The sequence below is a fragment of the Orbicella franksi genome, chromosome 10, assembly GCF_964199315.1.
Source record: "Orbicella franksi chromosome 10, jaOrbFran1.1, whole genome shotgun sequence".
NCBI lineage: Eukaryota > Metazoa > Cnidaria > Anthozoa > Scleractinia > Merulinidae > Orbicella > Orbicella franksi.
In genome coordinates this window covers 6,821,781-6,834,809 of record NC_138154.1, presented here as the reverse complement: position 1 = coordinate 6,834,809, position 13,029 = coordinate 6,821,781, and the positions used below count along the sequence as shown (strand labels likewise).

Here is a 13,029-nt window from a genome sequence, read left to right as displayed (position 1 = left end):
TAATATGTCCTTGAATCTTCAAAGCCCTAATAAATTTGAGACTTGTAATATTATCACATGGCGATTGACATAAACAATGGCTTACCTCTGCAGAAACACTTTCTTGCTGTTCCTGCATGCTCACATGCCAGTTCAGAATCTTAACAACGAACTAAAGTACTGATAGGTACTTTCACACCATATCAAATTGGGGAAAAAGCACAACGTTTGCAAAAAACGGCACCTTGAAGAATCCAATATGGTGGATGGAGCTCCAAAGAGGGTGGTAAATGTATACATGCACAAATCTGACACCAAAACAGAGAAACGGAGCCCATTTTACAACTCATGCACCATGCTGCACATGAGTAATAAAGATTTTTGGCCTTCATATAACCACAGTCTAAATGGAACTGGACAGGAAGACAAGAAGAATAGTGTAGGACACCTTGGTTGTATGGAGTACTCCACTCAAGGATCTGCGACATCAAAGTTTTCCTGTGTTGATCCATATCAGAAAATCTCCACTGGAAGTTGTTGGTGTACAAAGACCCATTCTGAGTCATATCCCATGCAGCCATGATCACACCAATCCCACAGCTTCTGATGCCAATCATTCATCAGCTTCTGACGCCGATCACTGGTACCTGAGATGGCATAACAAAGCTCCGAAACACTGGATAGTTTTTCCAAAACCTTGTTTGGAAAGATGGATGGTGTGGGTACATTCCGGAGAGTAACTCTAATGACCACTTGACTAATGGAAGGGACATGGTAGGAACTGCTGACTGCAGGCCATCATCAAAGTACACCTCTTTCTGGGCTAAATCAACAAAGATTAAGCCCCAATGGTTAGGCATGTAAACCGGCACTAGAATTTGCTGCAAATCATCGATGTTTGAGAGGTGCTTTGTTATTTCGGATAATTGCAGTTGCTGGAAATTCTTGTCATCGCAGCTCATCCAATCAAAAATATAGAAATGTTAAATAGTTCTAATATACGCTCTATCTTTTTTGCACACGATACATGATGTCACATGATCGCACACTTAAATAAAGGGCATAAACAATTCAATTCCAGCACAAGGTGACAAAGACCTGTCTTTGGTCCAATGAGCACAGTTGATTTCTACAGGTGAATCATGCTTGGGCAAATTTTCAAAAAAGTCTTGAAGGGAGCAGATTTTGAGCTATTTTGGAAATAAGTAAAAGTTTGAATTTTCCTCTTGTGCAAAAATTCTACTTTTACCGAGTTTTATGTTACTTTCCAGTGATGTTTAATCACAGCTAATTCCTAATTCCTGAAAATTTGAGGTGGGGTCACGGGTCAATTTTTAGAAATACGTCATTAAACTTGCTGGTGCCAAGTTTCTCCTACTCACACTCGATTGTTCATTTTGGCTATTTATAAGGTTTAAATCGTTCAAATGTCATACAATGGTACAAGACTTAAAAAGCACAGTAGTTAGGGAAGGAAAAACATCTTGGGGCAATTTTCAAAAGAGTCAAAAGTTGAGCTCTAATAGTTCATCAAAATAGTTGTAAGACACCTTAAACTCTGGCCTGAGATTTGAGAGATTTGTATCATAGTAATCAAGTGTTTCGCCTTGTTGACGAGGGGGAGGGGATGTGAAAGGGGGTACATATATCCACCGAGCCATGCCATTTTTTCCCCAAATCCCTTGATCCACATATATTGCCCAAGTCCGGAACTGCATTGTTTTACAACTTTCTGTGGTATACCCGTTCCTATACACTTTTATCTTTAAAAAAGAACCTAGTTTAAAAGAATATCGAGAATGAAATTTGCAAAATTTTAAGAATATGTTAAGAATAGATCTGAGGCTGAGATTTTGAAAATAAGATTACATTGTTTGTACTAAAAATCGGTGTAACATAATTACGTTTTAAACTAACTAAATCGTGTAAAATTCTTCTATTCTTTAAACGGCAAAACTCGGCAAAACTCGGCAAAAAGCAAAAAATTGCACCAGGCATCCATACTATGCTAATAACATTTTTGTAAGGAGTTATGTATGCGTCATTTCCAGTTCTTATGCCTGCAGGCAGGCTCCAAAATTATTTCAACATCATCCCAACACCAAATAAATTTGAAAAGGGAAATGTCGTACGCTATTATCAGAGAATAGCTGCGACAATATTTATAGCCTAAAATCACGGAAAAAAATATTCAGCCTATACCCAGAAAAACAAGTCTTACAACAAAAGGAGTAAGCCTTACAGGTATGTACATAAGTATGGCCAAAGAGCATGGTTTTGAGTGGTTTTTGCCTTAATGGGTTATATTATGTTTCGACCGTTTGGTCTTTTTGTCCCTAAAATTTGTGTGATTTTGTTTGTTTTATTAACTCAATAGGATTATTTGGTTGTTGTGTTTGTCATAGCCTTGGTCTTCGTCCTTCTATTCCTTCTTCTCCTCTCCTATTTCAATATTTGATTCTGACTCCCCATTTTGCCATTTTCTCCCCTCAAAGAATTGATGAATGAACCTGTTTCGTTGTCCTGTAGACATAGTGCTTGCAAGGCCTGTTTACTGGAGAGTATTGCCAATCGAAGAAAAACCTGTCCCCTCTGCTGTGTGATTCTTGACGCCTCCAATTTAAACCAGAATATTGCTGTAAAAGTGCTGATATAAAAAAATTAATGTGTGCTGCACAAATAGCAGCTGCTCATGGACTGGGCAGCATAGCGAAAAAGAAAGGCACTGGGACACCTGCCCGTTTATGTTAGTGGAGTGCCCAAATGGTTGCATTGGGAACCGACAGCACTCTGCATTGGACAAGCACCTGGCAGCCTGCCCTTATGACAGAGTGTCATGCATGTTCTGCAGTGTGGGACACTCACGTGGAAAACTGTGCGCAAGGCCCTCTGCTATGTCCCCTTCAGTGCAGAGAGAGATTACCAAGGTAAGTTTAACTGCACACTAGAGGTAAGGGCACTCTCATTTCTCAAAGCTAACTACAGAAGTAATAAAAGTTAGCACAAAATGCTCAGTAAACAATCTCTTTCAGACCAGACTTCGAATTAGTTCAAATATTTGACAAAAGTGTCACAAGAGCTGCTACTGGTGTATTGAACAAATTTTTTTTGCGTGTTTACAGGTCACAGATCCACTGGCACCTCAGTGACTGTCCTAAGCATATAGTTAAATGTGATGTTAAGATTTGCAACAATTATTACGCTCTTGGTGGTAAATATGATCACGATTGTCAATACCAAGAAAGTCATCAGGTGATGCTCAAGAACAAAGTGGAGAAACTAAAGGGCAAGATATTCAAGGTACCTGACCTTAGGTTGGCTATAGATCATGGATTGAATAGACTCAGAATAAGAATTAAGAATTATAATTTAGAAATTCTACATGAGCAAATGTCTATGAAGGTTGAATTGACATTCAGCTATGATAACTTCTGTTATGGTAATAGGCCTTTTGCAAAAGTTGGTCACATGATGTGCTTTTCAAGAGAACGCACTGAGTTAGTCACTGGAAATCTATAATGTTATCAAAATGGAAAGAACATTTAACAAATAAAGAAGCCTCGACTGTGCTCTGTTCTGTTGTTAAGCACTTAGGAAGCGGTAGAGCACGAAAGAAGTGTGGGGGAAAACACAAGATGAAGTGGAGTGTTTTTTCCCACTTCTTGAGTGCTCTACCGCTTCCTAAGTGCTTTACAAGAGAACAGAGCACAGTCGAGGCTTCTTTATTTGTTTTATGATAAAGAATCCAATAATTTCCCCACGCATTCAGCTGAATTTTCAAACCAAACTTTATTTTCCAAAGGAGTAAAAGTGCCGTCAGCCGTGCTCTGTTCTCTGATAAAGCATGCTAAAATAAGCCAATCAGAATCCTTGTTAGAACTGTTCAAATAATTTGATTGGCTAACGAAATGACAGCTGTCAATCACAAACTGGACTTCAGCTAAGCTTTCAGTTTCAAGTAGTCTCAAGTGGCTTTTGAGAGAAGAACGATGCCTTCAAACTTCGCTTTTTAGTTAATTTTCAAATAGGAATCTAAAGATAGGCAAAGGTTTGGAGTCCATAGGAATCCGGCCGTGTTGTGTTTCATGAAAACCTGCACTTTTCCAATGGAAATGACAAAACCAGGAGCTCAAAGCTTGCGGACGAAAATGTGAAATGTTGAGTTGAATTTGAAAGGAGCTACAGTTATTTAAGCTTATGGCCTGCAGCTGCTTGCAGCAAGATTGCCCGAACTAGGGTAAATGTTAGACAGACTAAACAGCTCCCACTGGTTCTACTCCGATCATAGAGGAGAATATCTAGATCAAGCTTTGAGCTGACCACTACACTGCATGTTAGTGCTGTTTTGAGCAATTGAGTGTTTTTACAAAAATAAAGCTTCTCATCATAAACAGAGCCACCTCAATTGTTGTTTTCTGTCGTTGTTTTACTTAGTATAATTTCCACCTTTGTAACAAATATAATGTCTTTTATCGAAGCACGGGTTGAGTTGAGAATTTGTTTATTTCGCTAATTGTTTTGTCGGCAGGATTCTAGCAAAACTTGTCATTTTAGGACAGTTTTCACACTACTGTTGCTATATTTACTGTAGACATAGAGCTTGTTTCCATTGCGTTTGTCTGAATCACAGGGGATATTTAATGTTGGACAAATTTGTCAAAATTGCAAAGCAAAAATTTGAAAGCCAGCTTACTGTCATCAACCCGTGCTCTGGTCTCTGATGAAGCATGCGTTATATGGAAACTTTATTATAATTACAGATAAGCTAACATAACAATTTTCAGGTTTATATTCCTTTGAGTTTCATGGAAGTTCTAAAATCCATTTACCTGTAGCTAAAAGTTTAGAAATTATTGATTTACATGTAGGAGCAGGGCAATATATGCACACTGATGATAAATTAGTGAATGAATATTGAAATGATTTAAGACAGTATATTTTATTAATTTATAGGCCGACAAAAAAGTGGAAAGAGCTCCACAAAAGAAAAAGTTTTAAGTGGACATTGAATCTGGAAGACCTTTTGGCAGGCAGAAACACAGCAAGTCCTCACTTCAACTTTGACCGTAATATGTTTAGATACAACCACCCCCGAAAGATGGTTGTAGAACAGCTGGTCTGTTCCACACCGCTCACTATCTCAGCAAGGTAAGGATCATTTTAGCCGTGTTGTGGTTTATCAGCAAAAAGACAGAGGCAGACATGCAAACTTTATTGCAGCTCCCAAATTGCAAATTGATGCTTGAAGTTTTTGGGGCATGATGTGTGGTGCGTGGAAGGGGAGCCAACAAGTTCATAATTGTCCAAGGTGGGCAGTGACTAGATCAGTGTGTTCTTGTTTATTCAAGTTTAAAAACAAGTTAAGTCCATGAAATGGAACCAGTTTATCTTGTGTAGTTGTGTAAATTTTTAACCATAGTCATGCACGTTTTTCTGCCCTTCTCATCAAATAATAATAAGGGGTATGATTGATTAACTGGATGATCAAGTTTCTTTTTCTTTCACATTCTGGTTGACCATGATGCTTACAACTGCAATGGCATCTCAGTCAGTTGACAGCAATGTAATTATGTAATTGTGTGTATTTATAACTGAAGTACGAAAAATTTGTTTTTCTATGATCAGAACATTTGATGTTGCCTTCCCAGATTTCTCTAAATGATTTGTAACACCATGGCTCATCTTTACTTCTTTCTGCAACTGCATTGTAAAAAAGTGCCAGTACTATTCTGTTTTTTTCTGAGGTGTTCCCATGGCACGACTGCAAGGAGTTCTTGCTCTTTGTGATGCTCTTTGTTGCCTCAGTACTAGTCCATTCTGCCCATAACTTCTCGTAACATGGCTCACATTGGCCAGAGCATTATCAATTGTCGCACCATAACTCACCACTGCTTCTTGTCAGCTATTGGCAAATATATTTTGTAAAGCATCAGACACTGCCAATCAGGAAATAAGCCCCAGTTAGTTTTTGCTCTTTTTTCAGTCTTTTTAAATAGCCTTTATGTAGTTTTCAAATAAAAAACAAGGCAGGACAACTGCTCAGCATGGCTGTAAAATGGCTCATCTCCAACCCATACGAATTGCATCCTCACACTTAATGGGAACCATGATTCTTTAAACTATACACCCCATCACACACCTTAAATCTACCATCATGGATGGCTTTCATCTCTTACAGTGCATACTATACCAGCCATCACTGGTGGAAATTTTATATGCAATTATTTGTAAACTCGAGAAAGTTTTCACACAATGAAAACTACCAGGAAGTTCAGTAAGCAAAACCTCTCTGTGGAATCTTAATCTTACATTTACACATGTTACAAAATTCCCCCCTTCAAAGGAACTTGATATCAGAATGTATCCAGACAAGCATTGTGTTCTATTAATTTTATGCAAATTCATACATAATCCATAATTTTGAGAAGTCAAAACTGAGAAATACCACTTGTCTACAGTGTACCTGAAAAGACCAAGAACGAAACCGACTGATTGTATATTAATAAAATAAAATTCTAGCAAAGAAAGCTGTCGATGAACCATTCCTTCAGATCAGCTGAATTTACTCAGATGGATCTCTAAATGTTAGAATACATCTGACACTGCCGGCAAATAACTAATCCTCTTTATGACAGCGTTTGCAAGCTTGTCAATGAGTACTCCTCAAGGGTTTTGTAAAGAGAGACATAACTTACATTACATGAAGTCTGGTCTCATGGACAAAAGCAGTTAACCTCATGACCCTCACAAGAACAGTAAGCTAAAACTTAAGTTTATTTCTTCTTAATTACCAGATAGTTCCTTGTTTACAGCTGGCATGGAGGGCTCTACATCACCATAATAAAAACATCTCCATCTCTGAAATTAAAAACAGAAGGGTTCAAGAGAAAAGAAAAAGGATCAAGCTTAACTGAGTTTTCCTACTCTAAAAACTACAGAATACAGGGCCACTTAAGCTTATTTAAGCTTGCATCTAACTGAATCATAAAAGTGCCTATGGCGTTATGCTTCATTCTTCTAAAGGTTTTGACACATGAAAACAAGCAGTTGCTAAGTTTAAAAATGTTTTCCTACGCTAGTGTACACTAGTATTCTAGCCTTACAAACCATAACAACAAGACATCCTTCAGCTCTCCCAAGTCTTCATTAAAAATCTTCATCTCCTCAGGTATGCCAAGCTCTCTTCTGAGCTCTGCAAGCAATTAAGGAATGATACAATACTAAGGAAAACATTCAAATATTATCACTAGGAGTTGAATTCCCAGATAATGGTGTTGACTTACCTTTCCGCCATGTTTCTGTGTGATAGGGTGAACTAACACGAGACAACAAAAGAAGGCATGGAGGAAGTGGACAAAGGTGAGCAAGCTGTCATTTTCAACACTTAGCCCTTCTGGCGGGAAAATGGTTCTCGGGTACTTTTCATGGCTATTCTGTCGAAAGGTACTTTTTGTGCTGGCATATACAACGTAATTTGCGAAACCCACATATATGCGTATTTTAGCACATGGGTCTCATGGACACGTTTCAGTTGGGGGTTTGTGGTTGGATCAAATCATACCAATTCGTCATTGTCAACATCACGCTCTGCAAGGCACACATAGCTGTTGGTCATTAAAGCCATCAAAGCCATCTTGTGACAGTAGCTTAACAACGTAAGCAGGTTGGATGAACCCGGTGTTGTTAAGGCAAGTGGAATCCATTGTTGCTGAACAATTTTTAAAATCCCTTGTCCATTGCACTCCTCCATTGAGCAATTTTTCAAATGAGAAATGGTCAACCAGCAAACACAGCAGGTCTCTATCCTGTGCTTCGGGGTTGTCCTGTTTAAAGTCGTTCTGGAGGTCTTTTCAATTTCCCTGATAGGCCTAGCAAGAACATTAAGTGCTGCGGTTTTCTTTTAGCCTTGTCTAACATACACAATAAACCAAACTATGGCAGGCTCTTCCCAGCTGTCGTTGATCTGGATCCTTCCATGTGTGCCAATAAAGGATCCAGTAACCATAAGGAGAGGAAAGAGAATGTATTCTGCTGGACAACCCAAGCTGTCAGCATATGTGCAAACCAGATTTCGTGTTTGGGTAGTGGTTTTCTCCCAGGGAAATGAAATTGCTTGTCCAGCAGAAATTCTCTGCTAAATCAAAGTTCTGTTAAGTTTTCTGGAAGCTTGTGAATGAGTTACATGAAAATGAAGGCACAAAGTGAACAGTAAGGCAGTTAAGTGTTATGATTTGTTTTCACGAGCTGAAAGTATCATTTGTGGAATACCTGTTATTAATTGTGATGGGGTTGTAACCAATAGGGAAGGCACAAAGAACAATGGAATAAAAATGCCATACAAATGAAAAGTTGCCAACAGGTTTGGAAATTGGTGATGATTATTCAAAAGCCAAAAGTATTGTTTGTCGGATACCTTTTATTCATTGTGATGGGAATGTAACCAATTGCAAAGACACACAGAACAATGATCGTAAAAACAGAAAAGAGAAGTGTTGTAAATTACTATTAAGTAATGGCATGCATAACAACCTTTGTTATGGTCAAATTAAGGATAATGTTTAATGATACTCACACCTAACCCAAATCAAAAGTTGTTTGTAGCCGGTAAATTGTTGATATCAAAGAAGCACACGGTAAACCAAGGCTGCATGTCTCTGCCCGTGTTTTCATGAGAGATGTTTACCTTGGTTTTGTTTTAACTTTACTGAAGTGAAATTTTTAATTTTGTAAACACAGTAGGAAACCTCGGTAAATGGCAGCAAAATCAAAAGTAAGCCAACCTAGGTTTGTCGACAGTTGAATGCCTCATCAGGCATGGTTTAGCTCAGTAGTTGACGGTAACCGAGGAAAAGCGACATTGTTGCAATATCTTGGCAGCAAGTGTTCACACGTGCAGCACGTAAAGAAGAGAAAAAAAGACAAAGATTCCTCCTAATGTAATTAGGCTTCAAGTCAATGGGCAAAAAAGCTAAATAAACTCATGCTTAGGCAAAGAAATCCCAGACTGCTGTTTCCCGTTCATCGTTGAGTGCCGTAAGCATTTTCTTTTTGTTAGAAGCTCAGAAGCTTAGTGGCAGTGTACAGGCAGGTGCATCTAGAATATGACCTACCACAAATTGAGAAAAAAAATCGTAATTGAGGTCTATGGAGAAGAAAAGCAAATATTAGAATTTAAAGCGGCCCCAAATAAGAAGTACCAGTAAACATTTACGTAGCCATACATACATACACTTTATTTTGACTCAAATTATGAGAGTAGCTCTATTGAGCTAATATCTTTGAGAAAGAATAAAATAAAATAAAATACATTAATGAATTAAATTATTAAAATACAACAATTAAAATTACTACTAATACAACAATTATAACCACTACTAAAATTTCATTTTCTTTTTGACTGTCTTAAAATTTTCAAATGATGTTATTGTTCTCATACTGTCTGGGAGTGAATTCCAAATTGTTGCAGCTTGGTATCAGATGCACTCAAGTCCATAACTTGTTCTTGGTATAGGTAAGGTCAGAATATTCTTTCCTCTTAATGAATAACTGGAGTTACGAAAATGAATAGTTCTTTTAGATATCCAGGATACGTAGAAACAAATAAGCTCTTGAAAACTACCATAAGAATTTTGTGAAGTCTTCCAGTGTATAAAGATGCTATTTTTGTTTTCTGTAAGAGTTCATCATAACTAGAAAATGAATCATTAAAAATAAATTGTAAAATATGTTTGCTCAAAGACTCCAGTATGTCACTATTTCTAGTGCCAGAAAAATGCCAAATAAGAGAGCAATATTGGAGGTGAGGTATGATAAAAGCCTTAAAACGTAGCATGACATTACTGGTAATGATATGTTTAAATCTCTTGACAACACTGAATTGTTTGTTAACCTTCTCACTGTTAAGTTTGTCTATTTTCTTTTCTTTAGGTCACATTTTTTGTTTACTTTCTTTCATTCGCTTATTCTCACTAAGGCTCATGGTATTGCACAAGCTTTTAGCTCACACTGTCTCGGTCAAAGCTCAGTGGACCTTTAGTCAGTAAAGAAGTGACAAGTCTTAAGTTTTCGGTGAAGTCGAGTTGCCTTTTCGCGTTTCCCTATCAAGTATTTTCACTGTGTGGGTCAGATATGTGAGCAATTTTGTTTTCTTTGTTATTTAAATGTATTTCCTATCGATTTAGTACGTTGCACGATTCTATTCTAGCTCAAGTTAATTGTTATCGTTTTCCCTCGTGCACATGCAGATAAGTAGTCTGTTTCTTAGTGTCACATATGTGATTATTTCAATTCATTTCGAAGTATTATATGCATTGTTGTTAAGCAAGTATGGATTTGTATTGTTTGTGCCTATTTTTCATCTTTGTTTGGGACCTTTTCATGTGCAGAACATTATTGTTTTGATGTCGAATTGTTATTATGCTAAGTGGGGTTCCGCCCCCCAAATATCCACAGAGCAGTTTGCTTCATTACCCTTTTACCTTTAGTCAATTTAGCTTTATATTTAGTTGTATTTTGCAATCGTTGCTTTCAGTTTACAAGTATCATTGAACCTTTCCTCTTTGTCAAGAAATAAACACTTTCATCAACTTCAAGTTTTGGATCTTTGTCTCCGTAAAATACGCCCCTTCGACGTATAACCGTTACACTCACATATCTGTGAGATGTGACGATTAAAGCTCAAATCCTTGTCAATAGTTACACCAATTAAATCAACTGAATTCTTAATGGGAAAAGCGAATTCTTATTTACTGTTCGTGCCAAGCACTGTTGCCTGGTGCTTGTCTGGATTTACCATCATGCCATTTCGCTCATACCAACTGTTAGCAATTCCAATTTCACATGTAATAAACGACGGACGAAGGCTAAAAACTATGAAGGCATTTTATTAAACTAGATACGATTGGATAATCGTGGCTCTCTCACTCCTGGGCTACCGTGCCTAGCTTGGTAACCATCACTTGGCACTAGGTATCAGACCTACACTATCCCCCTCTTGGAAAGGACAATGTCCCCAAACAAAATGTCAGCAAAAATCTATATTGAAATTTAAGAACCATCTGACAGGTCCTAAACTCAATGACAAACTAAAAGTCTAAATGGTAGTCCTGCACCCAGGCGGGTACACGCCTTTCTATTTGTGACCTTCAGAGGCTGGGGTCCTCAGAGGGGGCTCCAACATCAGCATTCATCAGGAAAACGTCATCTTCCAGGATGATTACTCCAGGACCATTGGCAACCTTTGTCGTAGAAGGAAGCGAGACTCCAGTAGGTACTGGATCACCGACAATCCAGCTTTCATCCCTGTCACAAGTCCCGTTGAAGGGTTTTAGCTGGTTGAAATGTACTACCCTCCTCTTGACCCTGGAGTAGCTTCCAGCGGCCCCACGGTACTTGATCCTGTAAACTTCGTCATTCAACCGCTTGATAACTTTCCAAGGGCCCGTCCATGGTCTATTCAGTTTCATACACCTGCCCCTACATGTTTGCTTGCCCAACCACAGGACACGGTCTCACGCTTGGTAAGCTTTAGCTCTTGCCCAGCAATTGTAGTAAGCCTTCTGAGAGGACTGCAAAACTTTCAGAGTTTCCCTAGCAGACTGGAAAGCTTGCATCAGCCTTGACTTGAGCTGGGAAGCATAATCAGAATGATGTTGTGGCAGAGGCAGGGAGGAGTCCGGCTGATGCAAGTCACTTGGCATGTGAAGCTCCCTACTGAATTCCAAGAAACTTGGAGTAAAACCAGTGCTACTGTGAACAGAAGTGTTTTAAGCCAGACATGTAGACGGTTCCTTTGGTCCTCCTTAACAATCTTTACCGGCATGCTATTCACTGTAGGAATGCTTCGCTCCGATGCTCCATCTGACTGAGGGTGAAACAGCGTCGTTTGCATGTTCCAGATCTCAAAGAGCATATCTCCTGAATCATTTCAGCTGTCAGGTTCTTTCCCTGATCATGGTGTATTTGTTCTGGAGCTCCATGCCAAGGAATCCAACAGTCAAATACTTTCTTAGCAATGGTCTCAGACTTCTGGTGTCTAAGTGGGTACAATTCCAGTCACTTGGTGAAATGATCAACCATGACTAAACAGTACTGGTCTCCTTGAGAGCTTAGTGGGTATTCCACAATATCCATAGAGTCCTAAAGTGTGACGTCATGTTACCATGGCGCTAAAAATTCTTGTTCTAAACAAATGCTTGTCATATTGCATGTCCTTTTCGTAGCTTTTGTATTGAAGAGGTCAAGGGTGTAATTATCATTTAGAAAAGCACCAGGAGACTTCGAATACGATTGATGTTGTAATTCACATGAAAGTTGTAAAACTGAAAAGGAATTTGAAAGGAAACGATCGAAATGGTGCATTGCTTCGCGCCCGAGTGTGACCATCACTCGGAAAGCCATACGTGTCGGTTTTTCGGATTCCCTAACAAGGAGAAAAGCTGGATGAATACAGAAGATGGGTTCGCCTACTGAGGTTAGTCAAGGTCAGAGGTTTAAATACTTATCCCGGATCATGATACATACGTGATAAGAAAAGTACGTTTGCACACAGTCACGTTGATGCAGATAGACTGTTGCCATCTTTGTTATGAAACTAAGCTCAAGCTCACATTTATTACGAAGTTCATACAGTTTGCTTAGTATTTGTTCTGGGTTGTCAGGTGGCCTTTCTGCAGATTTTAAATGTCTTTCCTTGAAGAGGAGAATTAATGTTCGACTCGCTTGAAATTAATGTTAGATACCACAGGTTTGGTTGTAGTTGCTTTTAATAATCCAGCTTTATACGTTTACCAATGCCCACAGTATTTGCATTTTCTTTTATTTTAAATGGAGGAGGTTTCTTTTCAAAATATGCAGCTAAAATAATCCTCTTTCCGCTACAGGAGACAAGATAGAGAGCCAGGAAAACACGCCCGAGTCTGCAGTTGCCATTTCAGAGATGGAAATAAAAGCAATGGTCCTGAAATTTTCAAGAGAAATCAAGACAAACTCTTCACTGCAGAAGAAGGAAAGCCAAAAAAGAAGAAAAAAATTGAGCCAGCAAAGAAGGAG

The 13,029-nt window shown here is 38.5% G+C and overlaps 1 pseudogene; it reads left to right on the top strand.

Annotated features, from left to right (window-relative positions):
* Positions 1 to 12,330: 12,330 nt before the first annotated feature.
* The window catches only part of LOC145501011 (uncharacterized), a 1,965-nt pseudogene continuing 1,266 nt past the window's right edge, over positions 12,331 to 13,029 (top strand).